This window comes from Oncorhynchus gorbuscha, linkage group LG18 (genome assembly GCF_021184085.1).
Source record: "Oncorhynchus gorbuscha isolate QuinsamMale2020 ecotype Even-year linkage group LG18, OgorEven_v1.0, whole genome shotgun sequence".
Classification (NCBI taxonomy): Eukaryota; Metazoa; Chordata; class Actinopteri; order Salmoniformes; family Salmonidae; genus Oncorhynchus; species Oncorhynchus gorbuscha.
The window spans coordinates 18,304,481-18,321,379 of record NC_060190.1 but is presented as its reverse complement, the minus strand read 5'-3'; the positions used below and the strand labels follow the sequence as shown (position 1 = coordinate 18,321,379).

Here is a 16,899-nt window from a genome sequence, read left to right as displayed (position 1 = left end):
AAATAACGTCAAAATGAACAGAAATACAGTGTAAACATTAATGTTGTAAGTGCCTATTGTAGCTGGAAACGGCAGATTTTTATATGGAATATCTACATAGGTGTACAGAGGCCCATTATCAGCAACCATCACTCCTGTGTTCCAATGGCACGTTGTGTTAGCTAATACAAGTTTTTCATTTTAAAAGGCTAATTGATCATTAGGAAATTATCAGTTAAGTTAGCACAGCTTAAAACTATTGTCCTGATTTAAAGAAGCAATAAAACTGTCCTTCTTTAGACTAATTGAGTATCAGGAGCATCAGCATTTGTGGATTCGATTACAGGCTCAAAATGGTCAGAAACAAAGATCTTTCATCTGAAACTCGTCAGTCTATTGTTCTGAGAAATGAAGGTTATTCCATGCGAAAAATTGCCAAGAAACTGAAGATCTGGTACAACGCTGTGTACTACTCCCTTCACAGAACAGCTGGCTCTAACCAGAATGGAAAGAAGAGTGGGGGGCCCCGGTGCACAACTGAGCAAGAGGACAAGTACATTAGTGTGTCTAGTTTGAGAAACAGATGCCTCACAAGTCCTCAACTGGCAGCTTCATTAAATAGTACACACAAAACACCAGTCTCAACGTCAACAGTGAAGAGGCGACTCCGGAATGCTGGCCTTCCAGGCAGAGTTCCTCTGTCGGTGTTCTTTTGCCCATCTTAATCTTCTCTTTTTATTAGCCAATCTAAGATATGGCTTTTTCTTTGCAACTCTGCCAAGAAGGCCAGCATCCCGGAGTCACCTCTTCACGGTTGACATTGAGACTGGTATTTTTTCACCCTATTTTCCATTATAAGCTTCTTGATCAGAGAGGCTTGGGAAATGATATAACCCCCTGTGGTTGCTTTAGCAGCATCCCAGATAGTTGCAGCTGAGACAGGAGAGAATTGATTGTCGAGACAATAATAATCACAGAGCAATTCATTGTTAAGCAGAGACATTAAGTCTCCAATATCTCGTTTCGGGGACTGTTTTGCCAATTTCAATATCTATATACACTAGGGCATGGTCTGAAATGACTAGAACCAATAGCACATGACTGGACAACATCATGTAAATAGAGGGCATACATTATTATTGTCCAATCTAGAATCTGAATTATGGGGTCTAGAGTAGAAAGTATAGTCTCTGACATTAGGTTTTTAGCTCTCTCAATATGTCTACTGAACAAGATTAATCACAAATGTGTCTAAGAGTATTTGAGGCTATGTGATTCAAGACTGGAGCAGTTGTCACGTTTGATGTATGGAGGAGACCAAGGCGCAGCGTAAGACAAATAAATACTTCTTTAATGAAGAAACACTAAACAAACTCACAAAACAATAAATCGACCGTGACGCTATATAATATAAGTGCAGCCACAAGCAACTAATACATAGACAATAACCCACAGAGAACCTAAGGAATATGGCTGCCTAAATATGGTTCCCAATCAGAGACAACGGTAAACAGCTGCCTCTAATTGAGAACCAATCTAGAACCAATCTAGGCAACCATAGACATACATAACACCTAGACTAGTAAACACTCCCCATAAACATACAAAACCCCTAGACAGGACCGAACACATAAATCACCCTTGTCACACCCTGACCTAACCAAAATAATAAAGAAAACAAAGAATACTAAGGTCAGGGCGTGACTGCAGTTGATGATTTATCCAGTTTACCCAGAATATACTTAAAATCTCCTGAAATAAACTCAAGTCCCTTGCAGTGTTGATTAAATAATAAAATCATAGTAGACATATATTTGGGCGAGTCCGAGTTCGGCCATATACATTTACCAAGTATATTATCTGTAATCAAAATAAATTGTCGCTCAAATATAACTGGGACATTTTTATTTACAAGGATGGCGGTGCCTCTTTTGTTTGAACTAAAAGAAGAGAAGTATGCCTGGCCCACCGAGTCCCTCTTCAGCTTATCATGTTCTGTTGAAGATAAATGAGACTCCTGTGACACAGCAATTGAAACCCTTTCCTTTAAGAATGTTAGAATGTTCTTCCTCTTGACCACATGACCAGGAGACTGCTTTAAATTAACTATTTATTTTACAGTAGTATTGAAGAATTGTAAGGTTCTGTATTTATTTTCTTAGTTTACCTTGTGTTGTGTTCTTAAACGTAGCCCTGTTTCTTTGCATTCTTCAACGTAGCCCGTCTTTCATTTTTGTTTATTGATTTCACCTGTGTTAGTTACTCACCTGGTCTCATCAGCTCCTTATTTAGTTCAGTTCATTCTGTTTGTGCCTTTGTGAGGTATTGTTCGTTTTGGCTCTTACTAAGCCTTTTCCTAGCTCGTTTGTGAGAACCAGACCTTCAGTCCTAGTTTTGATTCACCTGCCTGTTTGCCTACCTGTGTATGACCATTGCCCGCCTGTGACCAAGATTTCTGCCTTTTGCGAAGGCGTGTGAATCTATACCTTTTTCTCCCTGAGTATTCATTACAAGAGTAACTTAACCCAGACAGTGCATAACAGAACAATAAATACGATTTTTGTGTAAACCTAAACTAAAATAAAACTTATTTTTTTAAACCCCACTGCCCTGTTTTCTGTCATGTTACTAAAAGGAAGCCCACTAAGGGTTTTTAAGAAAAACTAAAGTTTCACCATGTCCTATGTTGAATAAATGGAATTAACATAGATATATGGACATGTGGATGAAAAATTAATAACCTAATATTTTGTCTGTCATAGTTGAAGTGTACATATGATGAAAATTACAGGCCTCTCTCATCTTTTTAAGTGGGAGAACTTGCACAATTGGTGGCTGACTAAATACTTTTTTGCCCCACTGTATAAAAGATATTTTGATTTTTTTAACCCATTTTTGGTTACTACATGATTCCATGTGTTAATTCATAGCTTTGATGTATTCACTATTATTCTACAATGTAGAAAATATCATTTATCTTGGCCTCATAATACAGTTTCTTCTTCTTTTAGTTGAGTTTAGTCACATAATTTCTCAATTTGCAGTAAGTCAGCCAGTCAGATGTTCAGCCAGACTTATTAGCCACTCCTTTTGCCCCATCTCTTTCAACCATACAGTTTTTCAATTCCTCATCATTCTATGACGCCTTAACAGTTCTAACAGTTTCATAACAGGTGTATGTTTATCAATAATTGGAAAAGCAATTTCATAAATTCATCAAGTGCAGCATCTATCAGACCAATAAAATAATTTGTTTTTACATCATCAACATAAGAGTCACAGCAAAATATATTGTTAATCTTCTATACACATCTTTTAGGCCCAGCTTTTGGAATGTTGGCTTTCCTGTATATAGCCACTATATTGTAATCACTGCATAGCAATTTGTAGCAATGTTGCAATTTGTATAGTTTGCAACCTAACTTATAAAAGTGATACTACCTATGAATTAAGTGGCCTGGTGTAGCTGGTGCAATCAGTTTTACTTGACTTTGACTGCATTTGCTTGCGCTAAAGTTGATCATTAAAAGATAATAATAATATCTGACCTCGTAAGAATATAGTTGAATAGTCCTCCTCCTAAATCTACAGGTTATTAAAGAAGTTGAAGAAAAGTTAAAATTGTCTCCTCTTCTTTCAAAACCAAATACAAATGTCCATTTTGGGTCAGTAACCGAAAGGTGGTTCAATACCCGAGCTGACAAGGTGAAAAATATGTCAATGTGACCTTGAGCAAGGCACTTAAACCTAATTTGCTTCAAGGGCGCCATACTACTGTGACTGACCCTGTAAAACAACACATTTCACTGGATCTATCTGGTGTATGTGACAATAAAACATTGTTTTTTAATAAATGTTTTATCGATATTTGTCACGCATTGGTCATTGTATTTTGTGTTTTCGTTATATGTTTGGTCAGGCCAGGGTGTGACATGGGTTTATATGTTGTGGTTCGTATTGGGGGTTTTGTAATTATTGGGATTACGGCTGAGTAGGGGTGTTGCATAGGCTTGGCTGCCTGAGGCGGTTCTCAATCAGAGTCAGGTGATTCTCGTTGTCTCTGATTGGGAAACGTATTTATGTAGCCTGGGTTTCGCTGTGTATTTCGTGGGTGATTGTTCCTGTCTCTGTGTAGTTTCACCAGATAGGCTCGGTCACTTTGGTTTTTCTTTTTACTTGTTTTGGAAGAGAACGAGCGCCATTCTCCTTGCGGAGATGGTGCTAAATACATCAACACGGTCGGTCCCTGGGATTGGGCTGGCCAACACGATTCGGTTTGCTTGGAAGGAAAAGGAGTTGGAGCCTTTAGGACGGGAATCTTTTGGAAGGATAATATTGATGGGGATTCTAAAGCTGACGGTGAAGGACGTGTTTTGTTTCCAAGGCAACTCGTTGGAGGGAGCATACGACGTGGCACTATATACAGAGGAAAAACACGATGATATCCTAAGAAGGGCAAGAGCAGTGGGAGGTGAGAGGCCGATGTGCCACTACGAAATAACAAGCCTGGCGAAGAATAACTTTAGGGTTGTAACTGTCAACATTTACAACCCTTACGTTAAGGACGAAGAGGTGAGGGCTTTTCTGGGGAGATACATGGATAACGATGTTAGTAGGTTTAAGAGGGAGTGGGACAAGGGGGAGTCGGTTTGGGGTGTTGGGGGGGGTGCACTCATCGGGGGTAGGGATTTTGTGTGGTCACAGGGAGGTAAAAGTGGAGGATTATTTTGTGGTAATACAGGGGAGGGTTATAGGGGTGGATGTCACGATAAGGGATTGTAAATTTAGATTAGTGGTGGTGTATGGGCCACAGGTGGTGGCAGACAGGAGGGAGATGGTGGACTGTCTGACGCCCCTGTGTGTCACAAATAGGAAATTAGTGATGGGGGGATTTTAATACAGATTTAGGAAGAGGGGGGGGGATAGCAGTGCGGGCGCCATTGCCAGGATAATGGCTTGCCATGGTCTGGTAGATGGTGGTCTGCACACTACTCCGAAAATGGACGGTCCTACATGGCGCAACTCCAGGGGGGTTGAGCGGAGGCTCGACTATATTTTCGTACCCAGGTCTTTGGGTAAGTTGTCTGGGCGGCTGTTGCCTGTTTTCTTTTCGGATCACGACGGGGTGCTCCTGCAGGTGGGGTCGCCAGTCTGCCTCTTTGGTAGGGGGTACTGGAAGCTAGATCGGGATGTGCTGGAGGAGCAGGCTTTTGTTGATGGGTTCTTTTGGAGGCTTGAGGGCCTCCGGTCCATGTGCGAGGGGGTGTTAGAGTGGTGGGAATTAGTTAAGGTGAGGATTAGGGCTTTTATAATAGGGTATTGCAAGAGGAAAAAAAAGGGAGGAGAGGAGGGAGGTGGATCGTATCCAAAGGTTAATTGAACTCGAATACGAGGCAGGCAACCTCGGGGGTCCCGGGGGGATCAATGGCTGTTGGTGTGCTGTCACTTTTATATAAGAAGGGGGAACAGACCTTGGCAACTGGCAGCCGTTGACCATGCTGTGTGTAGATTACAAGCTACTTGCAAAGGTTTTAGCAGACCGGTTGCGCACAGCCCTTCCCTACGTCGTTCATGAGGATCAGACGTGCGGGGTAGAAGGCCGCTCTATTAGATGGAACCTACAGTTAATCAGGGACTCCATCGCTTGAGTTGAAGATAGAGGACTGCCTTTAATGGTAGCAGCGCTAGATCAGGCGTAAGCCTTCGATCGCGTGAATAGATTATTTTTATTCAGAGTGTTAGGTCGATTAGGATTTGGGGAGAAGTTTATAGGATGGATTCGTACGTTATATGTCGGAGCGGGGTGCCGAGTTAGTGTAAATAGTCACTTGGGTGACGTTTTTGACCTCTCGTCTGGGGTCAGGCAGGGGTGCCCACTCTCGGCTCTCCTCTTCGTTCTGTACATGGAGCCTCTGGGGGCTGCCATTAGGGCAGACACATGGGTGGAAGGTGTGCTGATCCCTGGAAGTGGTGGGCTGCGTGTTAAGATGACGCAGTACGCCGACGACACTTCCTTGCTGTTGTGCAAGGACTCGTGCCTGACAAGGTCCCTTGCCATCTTTGGGGATTTCACCCGAGCGCCGGGAGCAGTTCTGAACCATGCAAAGTCTTCCGTCAAGTTTTTTGGAAGATGGCGCGGTAGAACGGATGTGCCTGGGGGGTTATCTCTCTGTGAGGGGGCCCTGAGGAATCTCGGGGTCCATTTTGAGACCTCCGGCTCAGCGACGCTAAACTGGAACATGCGTATCGCAGTGGTACAGAGGAAGCTAGCAATGTGTAAAGCTAGGTATTTGTCTTTTATGGGCAAAGTCCTGGTCCTAAAGGTGGATGTGTTGCCATCTCTTTTGTATTTGGCATACATCTACCCATTGCCGGCTTGTCTGAGGAGGCCTCTAGTGAGGCTTGTGTTTCAGTTTATGTGGAGTGGCAGGTGCAAGTGATTCGCCAGGGCACGCATGATCTGTCCCATCGGGGAGGGAGGTAGGGGGGTACCACATTTCCCCCTCAAGCTGGACACAATTTTTGTTTCTTTCTTGTTAACGGAGCTTGCTCAGCCAGTGATACACCCTTCCGGTTACCTCCTGCGGGTGTTTTTCTCCTATCAGGCGAGAAGCATAATGGTGTGGTCTCACACGGGTCCTCGGGCGGAACAGCTGCCGTGGCACTTTGGTCATGCGGCCAAGTGGCTGCGTGCGCACCCTGAGGTTGAAGTTGCCCGAGTAGGTTTAGATCACAGGCACCTGTACGAGGAGGTCAGAAAGGCAGGGAGTCCGGCGCCTGTAGTGGGCTTCTCGGAAGTGGTCTGGGAAGGAGTGCAGGCGCGGGGTCTGGACAACAGGCTCAAGGACCTGAATTGTTTGAGCCTTCATAAGTGATTGCCGGTACGTTCCATCTTGTACCGGTATAGTTTGGTGCAATCCCCCACCTGTCCAAGATCCTCTTGTGGCAGGGAGGAGACTGTGCGCCATTTCTTTTGGGACTGTGCCTTTGCCGGAGTAGTATGGGCTAGAGCACGGGTGTTGTTAGGTTTGGTAAAGGGGGATTTTGTATTTACGTGGGCCAGGTTAGAGAGGGGTGTAGGGAGAGCGAGAGGGACGGATAGGGACAGGTTTCTGCTCTGGCTTCTCATGAGTCTCTTTAAACGGGGGCTGTGGGAAGCAAGGCAGAACATGGGGAAGACAGGGAGAGATTGGGGGGTGGAAGGGATAGTGAGGAGGGTGGAAGGAGATTTGAGGGGGAGGATGAAGAGGGAGGAGAGGAAGTGGGGGCAGCATGCTGCTCGGGAGAGGTGGAAGGGGGGTTTAGGGCTGGGTGTTATTTAGATTTGTAAGAGGATAGATTAGGGACGAGGAGATAGGGAAAGGTATTTTGTAGGGTGACGGGGAGGGAAGATGCTCCCCTGAGGTTTTGTTTGGGGTTTATGTTTAGTTTAATTTGTTTAATTAAAATACCATTATTTGAGTATGTATGTAAATTATGAGTTGTAAAGAATGAATGGTATTGAAGATAATAAATTATTTTTTATTTAAAAAAAATATTTTAAAAAGGCTGTAATTAGGTTTCACGTTCCGTTTGTTGTTTTTGTATTTGTATAGTTATTTCATGTGTCACTTTGTTCTTTAAAGTCATGAGTAACCACCACGCTGCATTTCGGTCCGACTCTCTTTCTACAAACGAAGAACGACGTTACAATATTAAAGTTATCTTATCTCCCACACCCGAGAGTGCCTACACCACTGTGCGAAGGGACTATATATTGACCTCTCGACCTGCTGCATCTAATCAAATTCCTCCTAGTTATGTCGACCTGGTGACAGAGGTACGAGGGTTCAATGACCCTCAGAAGGAAGAGTACTTCAGGAAGAGAATCAGGCCAGCAGAGTCATCTCACACATAAAGACATCAACAAGCATCTACATCATGTGCCACATACCAGTCTTCTGTTGGATATCTGCTACAGTTCTAGAGAAAATGGGTGAAGAAGAGATTAGAGAGATGCCAAAGACCCTAACTCAAATGTACACACAGTTTGAGGTTGTCCAGGCTAAACAGATGAATGTGAAGTATTATGGGAGACAGATGCTCATTGGAATCCAAAGATCATACTATCACTAGGAAAATTGGCTTTTTGGCAGCTTGAGAAAGGTCATCTTATTTTCTGTGCAGCAGACCTGAAGAAGTGTGGCATTGATATTAAAGAAGCCTCAGTGTACTCAGGTGTGTGCACAGAAATATTTTGTGAGGACTTTGGTTTGTATCAAGATAAGGTGTACTGCTTTGTGCATCTGAGTATTCAGGAGTTTCTTCCTGCTTTATATGTGTGTCTCATATTCAACAACAACAATGTGAATCTCATGGCGAAACAGCAATCCATCATCGGACAAATGCAGATCGTGTTCAAATATAAACCTGCCATCACCTTCCACAAGTGTGCGGTGCATAAGGCCTGGCAGAGTGAGACTGGACACCTAGACCTTTTTCTCCATTTCCTTCTGGGTCTATCAGGGGATTCCAATCAGAATCGTTTACGTGGTCTACTGACACAGACAAGAAGCAGTTCACAGAGCAATATCGAAACAGTCAAGTACATTAAGAAGAAGATCAGGGAGAATCCCTCGCCAGAGAGGTGCATCAATCTGTTCCATTGTCTGAATGAACTGAATGATTATTCTCTTGTGGATGAGATCCAAAGCTACCTGAGCTCAGGGAAACTCTCCAGAGAAGAACTCTCACCTGCCCAGTGGTCAGCTCTGGTCTTTGTGTTGTTGACATCAGAAGAGGACTTGGATGTGTTTGAACTCAATAAATACTCCAGATCAAAGGAAGGTCTGCTGAAGCTGCTGCCATTGGCCAAAGCTTCTAGAACTGTGAGGTAAGTACCTGGATATTTAAATACTAATCACCCGACAGAAATATATATTTTTTACAAAACATGTTTTATTCACTACTATTCTCAATTGACTTTATTAATTTAAATCAAACAAACATTTTTTGTCACATTCGCCGAATACAACAGGTTTACTGTGAAATGATAGCTCACGAGCCCTTCCCAACAATTCAGAGTAAAAATTTAAAAATTGTAAAAATTGTAACGAGAGGAATAAAATACACAAGAATATAGCTATATACAGGAAGTACCAGTACCAGATCAATGTGCAGCTATATACAGGAAGTGCCAGTACCAGATCAGTGTGGAGGTATATACAGGAAGTGCCGGTACCAGATCAATGTGCAGCTATATACAGGAAGTGCCAGTACCAGATCAATGTGCAGCTATATACAGGAAGTGCCAGTACTTGAAGCTTTCAACTCGCTCCACTACAGCCCTGTCAATGTGGATGGGGACGTGCTCTCCCCTTTTTCTCCTGTAGCCACCATCGGCTCCTTTGTCTTACTGACGTTGAGGGAGAGGTTTATGTCTTGGCACCATACTGCCAAGTCTCTGACCTCCTCCCTGTAGCCTGTCTTATTGCCATTGATGATAAGGCTTACCACCGTTGTTTCGTCAGCAAACTTAATGATTGTGTTGGTGTCGTGGATGGCCACGCAGTCATGGGTAAACAGGGAGTACAGGAGTTGACGAAGCACGCACCCCTGAGGGGCCCCAGTGTTGAGGGTCAGCGAGGTGGAGGTGTTGTTGCCTACCCTCATCACCTGGGGACGGCCTGTCAGAAAGTACAGTATCCTGTTGCAAAGGGAGGTGTTCAGTCCCAGGGAGGGGACAATGGTGTTGAACGCTGTAGTCTATGAACAGCATTCTCACATAGTTATTTCCCCTCTTGTCCAGGTGGGAGAGGGCAGTGTGAAGTGCAATTGAGATTGCGTCATCTGTTGATCTGTTGGGGCGGTATGCGAATTGGAGTAGGTGTCTGGGATGATGGTGTTGATGTGTGTCATGACCAGCCTTATAGTCATTTAGGAAGGTTACCTTGGAGTTATTGGAAACAGGGACAATGGTTGTCAGCTTGAAACATGTTGGAATTACAGACTGGGACAAGGATAGATTGAAAATGTCCGTGAAGACACTTACCAGCTGGTCTGTGCATTCTCTGAGAATGCACCCTGGTATTCCGTCTGGCCCGCCTTGCGAGTGTTTACCTGTTGTTTACTCTCATCGGCCATGGAGAGAGATCACACGGTCATCCGGAACAACGGACTTTCGTGCAAGACTCGGGTGTTATTTTCCTTGAAGCGAGAATAAAGCTCATTTAGCTCGTTTAGCTCATCTCACGGCTGGGTTTGTAATCCGTTATCGTCTGCAAGCCATGACACATCCGAAGAGTGTTGGAGCCTGTATTGTCCTTTTGCATGTTTGATGTCTCATCGTAGCAGGCTTTCTTGTATGCGTCCATGTCCGATTCCTTGTAAGCGGTAGCTCTAGCCTTTAGCCCAGAACAGATATTGCCATGGTTTTTGGTTTGGGATACGTTCGTATAGTCGCTGTGGGGACGACATCATCTATGCACTTATTGATGAAGCCCATGACTGATGTGATAAACTCCTCAATGCTATCGGATGAATCCCCGAACAATTCCCAGTCTGTACTACTAAACAGTCTTGTTACTGTTTTTGTTGTAAACTGTTGTGATTTTCTTTTTTACACATCATTTAGGCTGAACCATTGTAACCTCTCAGAAGGATGCTGTGAAATGTTGGCCTCAGCTCTCAACTCCTCTTACCAGAGAGAGCTGGACCCCAGTGACAATGACCTGCAGGATTCAGGAGTAAAGCTACTCTCTGCTGGACTGGAGAATCCACACTGTAAACTGTAAACACTAAGGTCAGTATTCCTGTATTTGTTGAATATTGTGTGAAAAAACAACATATGCTTCTGCCATTTTCTGTATTATTAAATGGTAGCAGTGTGTGAAGTCTGGATCAACTCTCTACAGGCTGTCAGATCACAGATGAGGGCTGTGTTTCTCTCGACACAGCTCTGAGGTCAAACCCCTCACACCTGAGAGAGCTGGATCTGAGCTACAATCACCTAGGAGACACAGGAGTGAGACTGCTTTCTGCTGGACAGGAGGATCCACACTTGAGACTGGAGAAACTCAAGTATGTAGAGGGTTTGTATAAATCCACATTAATAAATTATATCTTTATTCTGAGTTATGCGTTATGTAGGTGTGTGCATATGTGCGTCACTCAAAACAATTCTATCTCTATAGTATGGAAAATGGTGGAGAGTGCAGGATCAAACCTGGACCTAAAAAATGTGAGTGTTGACTGCAATGAAGAATAAGTGTGTATTTCATGTTGACTCAAATGTTGGCTCTCATTCTATGGAAGCAGAATTCAGAGCTCAATGAGTTATAAGTAGTACATTATATTTACATTCTAGCACAGTAACTACAAAGTACACTACCGGTCAAAAGTTTGAAGGGTTTTTCTTTGTTTTTACTATTTTCTACATTGTAGAATAATAGTGAAGATATCAAAACTATGAAATAACACATATGGAATCATGTAGTAACCAAAAAAGTTTTAAACAAATCTAAATATATTTTATATTTGAGATTCTTCAAATAGCCACCCTTTGCCTTGATGACAGCTTTGCACACTCTTTGTCATGTCCTGACCTTAGAGATCCTTTTTATTCTCTATTTGGTTTGGTCAGGGTGTGACTAGGGGGGGACAATCTATGTTCTCTTTCTTTATTGGCAGGGTATGGTTCCCAATCAGAGGCAGCTGTCTATCGTTGTCTCTGATTGAGGATCATACTTAGGCAGCCTTTTTCCACCTGTAGTTTGTGGGATCTTGTTTTTGGTACTGTGCTGTTTAGCCCTACTAGACGGTACGGTTCGTATTATTATTTTTTTTGGTGTTCATTTAATAAATTAAAATGTCCGCCTACCACGCTGCACCTTGGTCCGATCCTTCCATCGACGATCGTAACACTCATTTTGACCGGTAGTGTAGCCTAACACACATTGCTGAATGGCTCTTGTTTTGTTCATGATATATTTTTAATTTTACCAGGTCAAGTCAGTTAAGAACATATTCTTATTTTCAATGAGACAGATTTGTACCTTGTCAGCTCGGGGGTTTGAACTCACAACCTTCCGGTTACTAGTCCAACGCTCTAACCACTAGGCTACCGCCCCTATAACTATAAAACTACATGCAGCATATAGCCCATACCTTTCGTTACATCATTTATTGATGAGGCTATTTTCATTGGTTATTTTTGGTTTGTCATCATATGTTACATCGAAGGACCTCTCATACTGCAAGAGCCCCAACACTAAAATGTGATGTGAGCGGACCAAGTAATTGGGCGTCACTCTAAAGTGGGAAGGTGGAATAAACGAGTCATACCTAGGATAGGTTAAGTAATCCCTCTCACCCCACCCCCCCTAAGTTTTAGATGCACTATTGTTAAGTGACTGTCCCACTGGATGTCATAAGGTGAATGCACCAATTTGTAAGTCGCTCTGGATAAGAGCGTCTGCTAAATGACTTAAATGTAAATGTAAATGTGAGTCAGGAGTAGGTTTTCTTGATTGAACACAGTTTTCTATTGAGGGCATTTGGTCAACACAAACACTCCAACATAATCAATGAAAATCTTCCAAGGAACAGCATACATCTTCTTCTCCAGATGAAACAGGAACACAATAGGCGTATCTTTAAACTACAACAAAAAGTCACGGGATTGTCACCGTCTTAGTGGTTCTTCCTGGATAGCTCCTCTCTCTCGGTGGCCATCTTCCAGAGATAGTTTCCCCCCTTCTCTGCTGGTTCCATTCTCTCTCTTATAGGGGAAGGAGAGTATGTCATTAGTACCGTCAGCTGTGCTTAATTGCCTCTGGTTACCTTGTCTCCCATGCCTTGTTGGGCTACTATCCATGAGCCCAGCCTGCCCTCTGGTGGTCCTTCCACAGTGAGCTCATTGCAGCGAACTCCCCCAATTCACCACTAAGCTGTGAATATTCCACAATACAGTGTTTGTGGCACGTTAGACAGTGCTGCGTGTAAATTAGGGACAGTTTCAATGTACATTGATGCCGTTTACAACTGGGAATGTTTTGTATGATTCTCTCCTATGCTTCTTCTGTTCATATGCTAATAATGAGACACACCCTGAAGTTTCACTCGGCAGGTAAGAGGGTGCACAGTGAAGTTAAAAATATATACCTCTTGATGATTTGTAAAATATGTATAGTGTCCTGATCCCCACCAGATGCTTGTGAGCTCCCACTGGACCTAAACACAGCACACAGACTCCTCACACTGTCCCAGGAGAACAGAAAGGTGACATGGTTGGAGGAGCAGCCGTATCCTGATCACCCAGAAAGATTTGAACAAAGGGAAATGGTGCTGTGTAGAGAGCCTCTGTCTGGACGCTGTTACTGGGAAGCAGAGTGGTCTTTTAGGTCTTACATGGGAATGACATATAAAGGAATTAACAGGAACAAGGGGGATGATGACGGTGTGCTTGGATCCAATGACAAGTCCTGGAGTCTGCACTGCTCTGGTAAAAGTTACTCTGCCTCCCACAATAAGAGTGCCACTGACATACCTTTCCCCTCCTCTGGCTCCCACAAAGTAGGAGTGTATCTGGACTGGCCTGACGGCACTCTGTCCTTCTACAGTGTCACCTCTGACACACTGACCCACCTCCACACATTCCACACCACGTTTACTGAGCCCCTCTATGCAGGGTTTTGGCTTCTTGAGTGCAACACCTCAGTGTCCCTGTGTAAGGTAAAATAGCTTCCTGTGTCCAGTGGATAGTTTGTTAGTTTGTTGGTGATGTGGACGCCAAGAGACTTGAAGCTCTCAACCTGCTCCACTAGAGCCCCGTCGATGAGAATGGGGGCGTGCTCTCTGACCTCCTCCCTATAGGCTGTCTCATCGTTGTCAGTGATCAGGCAATGTTGTGTCATCAGCAAACTTAATGATGGTGTTGGAGTCATGCCTGGCTGTGCAGTCATGAGTGAACAGGGAGTACAGGAGGGGCCCGAGCAAACACCACTGAGGGGCCTCCGTGTTGAGGATCAGCATGGCGGATGTGTTGTTACCTAACCTTACCACCTGGGGGCAGCCTGTCAGGAAGTACAAGGATCCATTTGAAGAGGTAAGTGTTTAGTTCCAGGTTCCTTAGCTTAGTGATGAACTTTGAGGGCACTATGGTGTTGAACGCTGAGCTGTAGTCAATGAATAGCATTCTCACATAGGTATTCCTTCTTTCTATGTGTGAAATGGCAGTGTGGAGCGCAATAGAGATTGCATCATCTGTGGATCTGTTGCTGTGGTATGCAAATTGGGGTGGGTATAGGATTTCTGGGATAATGGTATTGATGTGAGCCATGACGAGCCTTTCAAAACATTTATTGGCTACAGATGTGAGTGTTACGGGTCGGTAGTCATTTAGGCAGGTTACCTTAGTGTTCTTGGCCACAGGGACTACGGTGGTCTGCTTGAAACATGTTGGTATTACAAACTCAGACAGGGAGAGGTTGAAAATGTCAGTGAAGACACTTGCCAGTTGGTCAGCGCACGCTCTGAGTACACATCCTGGTAATCCATCTGGCTCTGCGGCCTTGTGAATGTTGACCTGTTTAAAGGTCTTACTCATATCGGCTGCGGAGAGAGTGATCACACAGTCGTCCGGAACAGCTGTTGCTCTTATGCATGTTTCAGTGTTACTTGCCTCAAAGCGAGCATAGAAGTTATTTAGCTCGTCTGTTTGGCTCGTATCACTGGGAAGCTCTCGGCTGTGCTTCCCTTTGTAATCTGTAATAGTTTGCAAGCCCTGCCACACTAAATGCATGCTTTTCAATCGATCGCTGCCCACACCTGCTCGCCCGTCCAGCATCACTACTCTGGACGGCTCTGACTTAGAATACGTGGACAACTACAAATACCTGGGTGTCTGGTTAGACTGTAAACTCTCCTTCCAGATTCACATTAAGCATCTCCAATCCAAAATTAAATCTAGAATCGGCTTCCTATATCGCAAAACAAAGCATCCTTCACTCATGCTGCCAAACATACCCTCGTAAAACTGACCATCCTACCGATCCTCGACTTCGGTGATGTGATCTATAAAATAGCCTCCAACACTCTACTAAACAAACTGGATGCAGTCTATCACAGTGCCATCCGTTTTGTCACCAAAGCCCCATAAACTACACACCATTGCGACCTGTACGCTCTTGTTGGTTGGCCCTCGCTTCATACTCGTCGCCAAACCCACCGGCTACAGGTTATCTTACAAGTCTCTGCTAGGTAAAGCCCCGCCTTATCTCAGCTCACTGGTCACCATAGCAGCACCCACTCGTAGCACGCCCTCCATCAGATATATCTCACTGGTCACCCCCAAAGCCATTTCCTCCTTTGGTCGTCTTTCCTTCCAGTTCTCTGCTGCCCATGATTGGAACGAACTGCAAAAATCTCTGAAGCTGGAGACTCACATCTCCCTCACTAGCTTTAAGCACCAGCTGTCAGAGCAGCTTACAGATCCCTGCACCTGTACATAGCCCATCTGTAAACAGCCCATCTATCTACCTACCTCATCCCCATACTGGTATTTATTTATTTATTTATTTTGCACCCCAGTATCTCTACCTGCACATTCATCTTATGCCAATCTACCATTCCAGTGTTGAATTGCTATATTGTAATTACTTTGCCACCATGGCCTATTTATTTCCTTAACTTACCTCATTTGCACTCACTGTATATAGACTTTTTGTTTTCTTTTGTTCTACTGTATTATTGACTGTATGTTTTGTTTATTCCATGTGTAACTCTGTTGTTGTATGTGTCGAATTGCTACGCTTTATCTTGGCCAGGTCGCAGTTGCAAATGAGAACTTGTTCTCAACTAGCCTACCTGGTTAAATAAAGGTGAAACATAATTTGTTTTATTTTTAAAAGGTTGACACCTGGTCCTGCCGTGGCTGTGACACTGTCCTCTGAAGTCTCTCGCCGCGGCTCTTTCCCTTTCACCACCTTCATTGACGCACAGTCTGTCTCCTATAAAATAAATAAGGTGTTTGCCGTACTCCTAACTACCAGTACCCAAAACTACACAATTAATCACAACAGCAGTACCATTGCCTTAAAAAACCTTAGTTCAGTCACCAGTTGAGAGTAGGGGTATCCATGGCATTGTCCAATTATGTCCCTATCTTACAAGTCCAAAAAAGAGAGAACCTTTCATAATTTTGCCAAACAAAGACTCAACAAACTCACCTGAGACTCCCTGTCTCTGCCAGTCTGTCCCTGCCCATCTGTCCCCAGCTCTGCTGTCTGTGTGCCATCTGTTGCCTGCTCTGCCTAATGACATCATTATGAAACATTTCCATTAGCGTTTCACTTCTTTCTTATGAACATTTTTATCAACTAGTATTTGAGATATTAGGCTACTAGGGTTCTTACTTAGCGTTTTGGTGTACTGAAAAATTTAATTTGCTGAGCTTGCAAGCACCAATTCCGTTTCTGTGGTGTTTGCTATAATCTTTGCTATCGTCCGTTTACTTCAAGATCAGCACACAGGTGCTTCAGAGTCCCGTAGCGACAATTTAGCTTTTGCAACGAGACCATTAAAGATATTTAAGACAATGGTAGAAGAGAGTGTAGTTCAGTTTGGAGTTCAGTTTATCGCTAACCTTATCACAGGGACTTCCGAAGCACTACAGCTGCATGCTGATCTTGGAATAAACTGTCGATAGAAAGGGGGGGGGGGCAGTGGGCAAAGGGTGGGAGATCGCAATCTTTTGAAACTTAAAAACGTGCAATTAAGGGTCTATAATCAGCACAATTGGTTTCATTGCATATTCTTAATATTATTGACATTACATACTGTAGTTATGTTTACAGTGATATATTGGGCGGTCAAATCAGATTTTTCCCAGGATGGTGGAAGTTGTGTGTCCCCCGTCCCCCCCTGGGATTTCTGCCTATGTGT

At 43.7% G+C, this 16,899-nt stretch overlaps 1 pseudogene; it reads left to right on the top strand.

Annotated features, from left to right (window-relative positions):
• The first annotated feature begins 8,333 nt into the window (after nt 1–8,333).
• LOC124003260 lies at nt 8,334–13,698 on the top strand (annotated as a pseudogene).
• The last annotated feature ends 3,201 nt before the right edge of the window (nt 13,699–16,899 follow it).